The following is an 11346-nucleotide window of genomic DNA, read 5'->3' on the forward strand; positions in this document are numbered from 1 at the left end:
AAGAAACTTCAATTCATACAAGTTCTTCATCTCATTTCAACCCATAAATCCTTCTAGCAACAAAACAAGCAATTTTCGAAATACAAGGATCACCCCTACTGATTTTGAGATTAAAAACATCCCAAACCTAAAGAAAATGATGCAAAAATTTGAGATTTAAAAGAAGAAAACAAGGCACGTAATACTCTATACTTGGGTTTCAAAAGAGGAACAAAAATCTTGCCTCAAACTAGCAACAAGAAGAGAAGAAGAGAAGGGCTGGGCACCCTTAAACCTCACGGCCTATAGCTGGAGCAAAACTTTCCACGTGAGCTCCAAGGCGACAGCACGGCGGCAGGTGGCTGGAGGAGGAAGGCCGACGATTGAGGAAGAAGAAGGGAGGTGGTCGAGAGCTTCAAATGGAGGGGGAAGGAAAATGGCATGAGGTGAAGGGGAGAAATGAAGTGAGAGGTGGCTAGTTAGGTGTAAGAGTGCTAGGGTTTTAGTTGTGTGTGATATAATATGTATATGTATGTATAGGTGTGAGTGTGTGTGAGTAGGACTAGTCAAAAGTGCTTTTTGACCAATAAAGGTGCTAGTTTTGATTTTAAAATTTTAGCTTGTATAATTGCCTCTAATTTAAAGTTCTAAGTCTAGAATATTAAATTTTAAATGACAAGAATGAAATTTCACTTGTCCGAGTCCAAACAGGCTAAATTGGGAAATTTAAAGAATTACGCGCGAAATTGCCCTTGCGCGATTTTTTTGAATGGAAAAATCTAAAATAAAGATTTTTATTTTATTTTCCTCACCTCTCAAGGAATTTAGGTCACTTAAATTTAAAATAAAGGATTTTCCGCCGTGTTCGCCTTTGCCGTGTGCCGTAGCCGAAAGTCACCAATATAAGAAATTTAAGCAATTAAATCTTTAATATCATGCAAATAAATTTTAAGGAGATTTAAATCATTTACATTACTAGGAATTTTAGAATTTTAAACATTAAAACTAATTTAGGTATGGAATTTAATTTTATGGATTTTAGGCATCACAATTCCTCCCTCCCTAAAAGAAATTTCATCCTCGAAATTAAAGCTTACCGAAGAGCTCTGGGTAGCGAGTCCTGATGTCAGCCTCTGACTCCAAAGTAGCTTCCTCATCTGAATGGTGGAACCAACCAATCTTGACCATTGGTATCGACTTGTTGCAAAGTCTCCTCTCTTGTCTTCCAAGAATCCGATCGAGCCTCTCCTCATAGATCATGTGAGGAGATAACTGAAGAGGTTCATAACTAAGCACATTAGACGGATTCGAGATATACTTCCTAAACATAGACATGTGAAAGACGTTATGGACTCCATCTAGGCTAGGGGGCAAGGCTACTCTATACGCCAATGCCCCTATCCTGTCCAATATCTCGAAAGGTCCAATGAACCTCGGTGCCAACTTCCCTTTCTTGCCAAACCTCATCACGCCTTTCATAGGAGCTACTCGGATAAACACGTGATCTCCCACCAAAAATTCCAAGTCTCTCCTCCTATGATCAACGTAACTCTTCTGCCTGCTCTGAGCAGTCCTCATCCTATCCCGGATCTTGGCTACAATCTCAGCCGTCTGCTGTACAATCTCCGGCCCTAACTCCGTTCTCTAACCGGCCTCGGTCCACAACACCGGTGATCTACACGGTCTGCCATACAATGCCTCATACGGTGCCATACGAATAGTGTCCTGATAACTGTTATTATACGCAAACTCCACCAAGGGTAATCTCGACTCCCAGCTGCCCTGAAAGTCAATGGCACAAGCCCTCAAAAGATCCTCCAATATCTGTATTACCCTCTCGGATTTCCCATCCGTCTGAGGGTGAAATGTTGTACTGAACAAAAGTTTCGTTCCCAACGCTGAATGAAGTCTCTTCCAAAACGACGAAGTGAACCGTGGATCTCGGTCAGACACTATCGAGACAGGGACGCCATGAAGTCTGACTATCTCACGGATGTAAAACTACGCATACTGAGCCATGGAGTAGGTCGTCCACACCGGTAGGAAGTGTGCCGACTTAGTGAGGCGGTCTACAATAACCCATATGGCATTCGAATTCTTCACCGTCCATGGCAATCCCACTACGAAATCCATCGTAACATTCTCCCATTTCCACTCAGGTATAGGGAGAGGCTTGAGTAAGCCAGCGGGTCTTTGATGTTCCGCCTTAACCTGCTGGCAAGTCAGACACTCAGCCACAAATCGGGAAATGTCTTGCTTCATGCCCGGCCACCAATATAACTGCTGAAGATCATGGTACATCTTCGTACTCCCTGGGTGGATGAAGTACGGCAATGCATGAGCCTCTGCCATGATCGTAGTTTGCAAAGAACCACCTACAGGCACCCAAAACCGTCCCTTAAATTTCACAATCCCGTCAACCACTGAGTACAAACCACTACTCCTCTCCTCATCTCTCTGTCTCCACTTACCTAACTGCTCTTCATTAGCTTGTTCAGCACGGATACGATTAAACAGTGTAGTCCCCACTGTCAAAGAAGATAATCGGGGTGCTCTACCCGTGGCGTAAAACTCCAAGTCAAACCTTTGAATCTTATACTACAAAGGTATAGACAATGACAAGGAGTAAATCATTGCTTCTTTCCTACTCAATGCATCTGCAACGACATTAGCCTTACCCGGGTGGTAACTAATGTCTCAGTCGTAGTCCTCACCAACTCTAGCCATCTCCGTTGCCTCATATTCAACTCTTTTTGGGTAAAGAAGTACTTGAGGATCTTATGGTCCGTAAAGATCTTGCACTTTTCCCCACAGAGATAGTGCCTCCAAATCTTGAGTGCAAAGACTACGGCGGCCAACTCCAAATCATGAGTAGGATAGTTCTTCTTCCCTTCAACTGCCTGGAAGCATAAGCAATAACTTTCTCCCGCTGCATAAGAACTGCTCCTAATCCCAGTTAAAAGCATCCGTGTAAACAACAAAGTCACCTTGCCCTGATGGCATGGCTAAGACTGGCGCTGTTGTGAGAGCTGTCTTCAATACATCAAAGCTATCTTGACACTCCCGACTCCAATCAAACTTGGCATTCTTATTGTTCAATGCAGTCAAGGGCACTACAATAGACGAAAAGCCCTTGATGAACTTCCTATAATAGCCTGCAAAACCAAGGAAGCTGCGAATCTTCGAGGCATTACTAGGTATAGCCCACTCTTTCACTGCTTGAACCTTAGAGGGGTCAACCTCTACACCCCTCTTGGAGATTACATGACCCAAGAATGCTACTCTCTCCAACCAAAAATCACATTTGTCGAACTTAGCAAACAATCTTTTATCTCGAAGCACCTCAAGAACTGTCCTCAAATGTTGGGCGTGCTCCGCTCGGTCCTTGGAGTAGATGAGGATGTCATCAATGAAAACAATAACAAACCGGTCTAATTATGGCTGAAAGACGCGGTTCATGAGATCCATGAAAACCGCGGGCGCATTCGTCAACCCGAACGGAATCACAAGGAACTCGTAGTGGCCGTAACGAGTCCTAAACGCTGTCTTGAATACATCTGACTCCTTCACCTTCAGCTGATGATATCCGGAACAAAGATCAATCTTCTAAAATTTAGAGGCTCCTTTTAACTGATCAAAGAGGTCTTCAATCCTAGGCAAAGGGTACTTGTTCTTCACAGTCACCCCATTCAACTCCCGGTAATCAATACATAGCCTTAGGATCCCGTCCTTCTTCTTCACAAAAAGAACCGGTGCGCCCCATGGAGAGAAACTAGGGCGTATAAAACCCTTATCTAGCAACTCTTGAATCTGCTCTTTCAACTCCTTCATCTCCGTAGGTGCCAACCTATATGGTGCCTTAGAAATTGGTGCGGTACCGGGACCAAATCAATAGAGAACTCAATCTCCCTATCGGGCGGAAGACCTGCAACATCTTCCGGAAACACATCCCCATAATCTCGGACTACATCCACATCTGTAATCACGGGTCTAACTTGCATCTCTGTCAAGGTCAAACTTGCCAAGAATGTCTCACAGCCCTCCAACACCAGCTGTTTTGCCTGTAGAAAAGATATGACCTTGGCCTTCCTTCGACTCTTAGCTGACTCAAACCAGAAAGGCTCAACACCTTCCGATCTAACAAACAATGATCTCTGCTGAAAATCAATAACCACTGCATTCTTCAACATCTAGTCCATCCCAAGGATCAGATCGAACTCGGGCATGGGTAACACTATCAGGTCTGAAACCACCATCTGACCCTTCAAGAGAAGCTCAAGATTCCTGACTAAGCCCTTGGTGGTTAGCTCTTCCCCTGACGGGATAATAACTGAGAATCCCACCAATAACTCCTCTCGCTGAATACCCCACTTGAGCAAAAACGCCTCAGAAATAAAAGAATGGGTAGCCCCCGAGTATAATAATGCCTTGGTGGCTACACCAGCTACTAAGATTCTTCCTGCAAAAACCACAGTTACAACATAGCATTTGGGTCTCCTAACCATAAGTTAAATCTATGCTCATCCTAATACAGTCAGCTCCCAATATTCTAAGCATGCAGATAGCAACCAACAAAATCATGCAATAACACACAAATCTTACGCAGGTTCCCCAATAACTCAAGAATATCTAGCATTTAGTATAACCAAATTCTCACTTAAAACAGTTTACCAACATAAATCCACAATTAAATTTAAGGTACCGATTAATCTTGAAAGCTTAAAGTATTACCTGTGATCAGGGTGGTATCAAGGTCGGCCTCCTCGGCCTGCATCACGAAGACTCCCCAGTAGCGGGCCTCCGGATCTCTGTGCAATCAACAACCACATGCCCTGGTTTCTTGCACTTAAAGCAAAATCCTGCTCCCATCAAGAATTTCCCAAAATGGTCACGCTGGCATTCCCTGCAAAGTGGTTTCTCCCTAGACTTGGGAGGAACGGGTCTCTGGGCCTGATGCCCCTGGGCTCTCTGGACCTGGTGCCCCTGAGGTCTGTGGGCCTGATGCCCCTGCTGACGCGGTGGTCCATGGTACGGCTTCTTGCCTTGCTGCTGCTGCTGGAAATGAGCTGGGAATGGCCTCTTACCTGCTCCTCCGCGCTGATATCCCTCAGTGTCTGCTCAGACCTCAAGGCCTGCCTAAGGGCCGAAGCATATTCAGCTGGCTCCGCCATAAGTACATCCCGACGGATGGCGGGTCGTAGCCCCACAATGAAGTGCTAGAGCTTCTCCTCCTCATCGTCTCCGATCAAGGGCACAAAGTGGCAACCCCTCTCAAACATCACCACAAACTGAGCCACCGATAAATCTCCCTGTCACAGGCTCATAAACTCCGTCTTCAAACGAGCCCTCACATCCACGGTGAAATACTTCTCAAAGAAAATTCTCTTGAACTCAGTCCAAGGTAGGGTAGCCGGATCCACGGTCTTCTCCACTCCCTCCCACCAAGGGCGGCATCAACCTGTAGAAGAAAAATAGCACATCGCACTCGATCTGGATCTCCCAACTGCATATAGCGGAAAATCACCTCCAGCGAACGAATCCATCCCTCCGCTACCAATGGATCAGTAGTGCCAGCAAAGTCCTTCGGATTTATCTTCCTAAATTGCTCGTAAACGGTACCCAGTCCAGCTCTGGGTGCATCCACATGACGCTCAAGGATACGGGATAATCCAGCTAGCACCTCAGTCCCAACATCCGCGGCTGGTGGAGGAGGTGGCGGTGGTGGAGGAGGTGGCGGCGGTGGAGGCGGTGGTGGATGCAAAGCACGTCCACGACGAGTGGCCATCTGTACGCAAGTTCAAATTCCAACACTTAAATTTCATGCCTAAAGGAAAAAGGTTTCTTTAAACTTTTACATATTCAAGGAGCTTTAACACTCTTATTCTCAACATTTAAACAGTCAAAGATAGCAAAACTGTAAATATTACAGACTTTGAGGCGAGATCTCCCGAGTCCCAGCGTTCGGAGGTAGGCACATTCCAAGCCCAATGACCGTGCTCTGATACCAACTGAAAGGACCCTTACTACTAATATCTAAATAAATAAAGAAAATGCGGAAAATTTAAAAAAAAATTTCGGCATGACCTATTTTTTTGAATAATAAAACCACCTGTCTCAAACATCAGTTTAAATAAACCTCAACCCGAGGTGGACAACAAACACACGCATGCAAAATAGTATCTAATTCGATGCCAGACGAAGGGACAAAAGTATTTAATGTTTACATGCCAACATACTTTGCAGGGAATATCACATCCTGCTATTGAAAGGGGAAACTATCACTACAAAGTATAATTATTACAAAGACATAAATGCGGAAAGAAAAGAGCGGCAACGACCAGGGTGTGCCTCCGAACACCTATGGGCCCTGGAAATCCTGCCCCGCAGCCTCGTACAAATGCTCACCTGCACCAAGCATAGTAGTGAGCCTAAAAGCCCAGCAAGATTTAAATAATACAGCAAGGGTTCAAAATAATGCATAATACTGAAAATAGTACTCAGTAAACTAATGAATCTCACACGAAAGAAAAAAAATCATGACATGACCGAAGTAAGAAAATAGCAACATGCGATAGAAAACACATTCATGAAACAGTTATCCTTTACTTTAACTTTTCATTTAGTTCCTCGATGTGACTATGATTTTGATCGATCAATGGCTATAGTATACAATGCCGGCAAGGAAACCGAGTTCTTCTCGGTCCCACATTGCCCCTCTGATTTGGTAGACAAGTCAAGATTTCTCCCAACTCCGATCTACACGTCTAAATTTGGTAGGGAAGTCGGGATGTCTCCCGACCCCGATCTACACATCTCAATTTGGCAAGTGACCCAGGGCATCCCCTGACCCATCATTGCACGTCTAATTCACAATCAAATCACTTCATTCTTTAACTTTTTCATTCATTTAACATTTCTCAATTCAACATTTAAACCTTTACAAACATTTCTTTTAATACTAGACTTCGGGACTAGAATATTAAATAAATTTGAAGTCACACACGCGAATAAATGGCGTTGAATAATGTAAATGAATTAAACTCAAAAGTTAGCATAACATAAATTTTATGGATGATTGGAGTGTAGGGGAGCACCCTAGGCTTAAATCTTTACTCCTTTTTACTTATGTTTACGCTAACAAAGGCCCAACTCGAGCGGTCGGCCTATAAAATCCATAACTCATCCTATATTAATCCAAAAGACTTCCCGTTTGAACCGGCACTTCAAACACAACCTAAAATACTCATAAGTCCAGAATTCACATGTTATAATTGTAGTGACCCTTACCGGGATCACCTACTAAATAGAACTTAGGCATGCAATTAACTTAATCAAACAGTAAATCAGAATTAAACTGCGGAAACCATAAATAATTATACAATCCCAAGAAAAGGAATCTGTAAATTTTCGAATAGTTTATACAACCAAATCGAAAGCTGTATCCACCCAATACAACGGAATAAAAACCTAGACAAAGCTCCAACTGGCCAACCACTGCCTAGCCCCTCTTGGATCCACTCGCCTCATCCAATCGCAAACCTGCCCCATGGAATAGGGTGTGCAGAAACACAGAGTACGAGACGTGAGCATAAAATGCTCAGCACGAGAGTATGAGTAGACATGCATGCAAGTGAACCGCCTACTGACTAGAGGTCAAGAATAGATAACAGAGACAGACCGGGCCCTGGTATGTAGCACGCTGTGCCGTCGCTTCAGGAGGTGGCTCACATACCAAAAATACCAGTGGATACGCGGGACCCAAATTGATAGAAGTCCATCCACTAACAGGATAGGGTAAAACCCTACTAACAGACATCTCAAAGGAGATAATACATGATGCAAATGTATGCAACATATAATCATGGCATATAAATCATGCAGTCACATAATACATGCATACTCAGTTAGGATATCTCGAACAGTACTTTTGTACCTCAAATACTAGGCGCGCTCTATCAGCTCTAGGTCTACGCCTATAATCCGCACTATACTGCCAAATGATACTAATATCATTAAAGAGCTCTAAAAGCCTTAACTAAGTTATTGCATACTCCTAAACATTTTTAGGAAGCAAAAGCTATACCTTCTTCCGTAGTTAGCCCTTTGTTGTTGATTTCCTCAAAACTAGGCCACAGCTCCGCTACGACGCCTGGATCACTATGCCACTTCCGGATTCCCAATGGGACACCTAGAATTCCCTAGATCTGAGTTAGAAGGCTAAGAAATCGAGAGAGAAGAGGTGAAAGGTGTGCTCAAATGTGAGCCTTGGCACCCCTATTTATAGACAACGAACGTTCCGTCCGATCCTCCATCGTTGCGTCCGTTCTGCCTGATGAACGTTGCGTCCGTTCACCATCGTTGCTTCCGATGGTGCCAATGTCACATCAGGTACGTAAGCAGTGACGCATTTCTGATGGCACGAACGTTGCATCCGTTCCTAGAACGTTGCTTCCATTCTGCCTGACCCTCCGGACCATTTCTGATCATTCTAGGTCTAATCCTGGGCTCCGTAAATCCATTAGAAGTCTTCTTAATCACGTTTATCGGTTTAATTAACAATTACTTACTAAAAGTGTGTACGGGCTACTAAATTCTCCCTCACTTAAGATATTTCTTCCTCAATATCAGATCTTAAGTACTGAATGTAAAACAAGGTGCAGAAACATACTTATATTCAAATTTAAAAATTTATAGAGTTTACAACTGAATACAATTCGAAAATGAAATCAAAATAACTCAGGATGTTCTGTGCGCATCCTGCTTTCAAGCTCACAAGTGGCTTCTTCAGTGCCTCGGCGCTGCCACTGAACTAATACCAGAGGAATGACTTTATTCCGCAAGACCTTATCCTCATGATCCAGGATACGAATAGGTCTCTCAATATAAGTCAAATTATTATCCACCTGAACCTCAGACCGCTACAGAATATGAGACGGATCTGCCACATACCGTCGCAACAGAGATACGTGGAACACGTTGTGAATACAGGACAAATAAGGTGGCAAAGCCAGACGATATGCCAAATCGCCAATGCTCTCCAAGATCTCAAACAGAACGATAAATCTGGGAGACAACTTGCCCTTAAGGCCAAATCTGAGAATCCTGCGGAAAGGTGACACCTTCAGAAACACTTTCTCCCCAACATCAAACTGCAGAGGCCTACGCTTAGTGTTAGCATAGCTGGCCTGACAATCCTGTGCAGTCTTAATTCGTTTCTTGATCTGATCAACAACATCTGCTGCCTGCTGGATAAACTCCGGCCCCTTAGCCTGCCTCTCCCCCACTTCTTCCCAGAAGAGTGGAGTACAAAAATGTCGCCCATACAACGCCTCAAAAGGTGCCATCCCAATGCTAGTATGATAGCTGTTGTTGTACGCGAACTCGATCAATGGCAAATGATCCTGCCAGGCTGTACCAAAGTACATAGTGCAAGCTCGAAGCATATCCTCTAAAGTACGGATAGTGCGTTCTGACTGACCATCTGTCTCCGGATGATAGGAAGTACTCAAGCTGAGAGTAGTTCCCATCGCATGCTGAACACTCCCCCAGAACCTAGAAGTGAACCTGGGGTCTCGATCACTGACAATGCTCACAGGCACTCCATGAAGTTGAACGATCTCCTGAACATACAAACGGGCCATACGATCCATGGTGTACTCTCGGCTATAGGCAATGAAATGCGGTGACTTGGTGAGTCGGTCCACCACAACCCAGATAGCATCACAATTCCTCGAGGACATCGGCAAATGGGTCACAAAATCCATCGTGATAAACTCTCATTTCCACTCCAGAATAGGCAGACTGTGAAGCAAACCTCCAGGTCGTCGGTGCTCTGCCTTGACCTACTGACACACCAAACATCTCGAAACATACTGATACAAATTGCGTTTCATCCCCTTCCACCAAAACCGAGTACGTAGATCCTTGTACATCTTGTTGCTCCACGGATGAATACTCAACTTGGTGCAATGTGCCTGAGACAAGATCTCCTCTCGCAACTCTTCATCCTGCAGAATCACAAGTCTACCAGACAAACACAGAAAACCATCTGACTGATAGTGAAATCCAGACGTACTACCCTCATTGGCTAGACGAGCCAAACGCCGGGTCTTTGAATCCAAAATCTGAGCATCTCGAATTTGCGAATACAAAGTTGGCTCGGATAATATAGCAAACATCTGGATACTCTGCATACCTTTCTTGTGCTTGAAGGTAAACCCTGAAGAACAACAGTCACTGATCGCACTAGACATCGAACAAGTCTGATGTGCAGACTGTCGCACCTTGCGACTCAAGGCATCAGCAGTGAGATTAGCAGCTCTCGGATGGTACTTAATCTCGCAATCATAGTCCTTAAGCAAATCCATCCAACGCCTCTGCCTCATGTTCAACTCCGCTTGAGTGAACAAATACTTGAGACTCTTGTGGTCGGTGAAGATCTCAAATTTCTCACCATACAGATAATGACTCCAGATCTTCAAAGCGAACACAATGGCTGCCAACTCCAAATCATGAACTGGATAATTGTCTTCGTGCAACTTCAAATGTCTAGAAGCGTATGCGATCACATGCCCATTCTGAGTCAGGACACAACCTAACCCCTGAAGAGAGGCATCCGTGTACACCACATACCCTCCAGATCCTGACGGTAATGCCAACACCGGCGCAGAAGTCAACCGCCATCGAAGCTCACAAAAATTCTCTTCGCACTCGGAGGATCACTCAAAATCAACACCCTTGCAGGTAAGCTGCGTCAACGGTCGAGCTAGCTGAGAGAAGTTCAGAATAAAGTGACGATAATATCCTGCTAGACCCAGAAAGCTACGGATCTCAGCAACCGTCGCCGGTCGCGACCAATTAATCACAGCTTCAATCTTGCTTGGATCAACAGAAATCCCCTCCTTGGATATGATATGGCCAAGAAAGACCACTCGATCCATCCAGAACTCACACTTACTCAACTTGGCGTACAACTGCTCATCCCGAAGAGTCTGAAGTACCAACCACAAGTGAGAAACATGCTCTTCCGCATTACGCGAATACACCAAAATGTCATCAATGAAGACAACGACAAACTTGTCTAAATACTCCCTGAAGACATGGTTCATCAGATCCATAAATATAGCCAGCGTATTAGTCAATCCAAATGGCATCACTAGAAACTCGTAATGCCCATAGCGAGTACGGAATGCAGTTTTGGCTATATCCTGATCTCGAACTCTCAACTGATGATACCCAGATCTCAAGTCAATCTTGGAGTAAACTGAAGTGCCCTGTATCTGATCAAACAAGTCATCAATATGAGGCAAATGATACTTGTTCTTCACAGTAACTCGGTTCAGCTGTCGATAGTCAATGCACTACCGC

This window comes from Henckelia pumila, chromosome 1 (genome assembly GCF_033568475.1).
Source record: "Henckelia pumila isolate YLH828 chromosome 1, ASM3356847v2, whole genome shotgun sequence".
NCBI lineage: Eukaryota > Viridiplantae > Streptophyta > Magnoliopsida > Lamiales > Gesneriaceae > Henckelia > Henckelia pumila.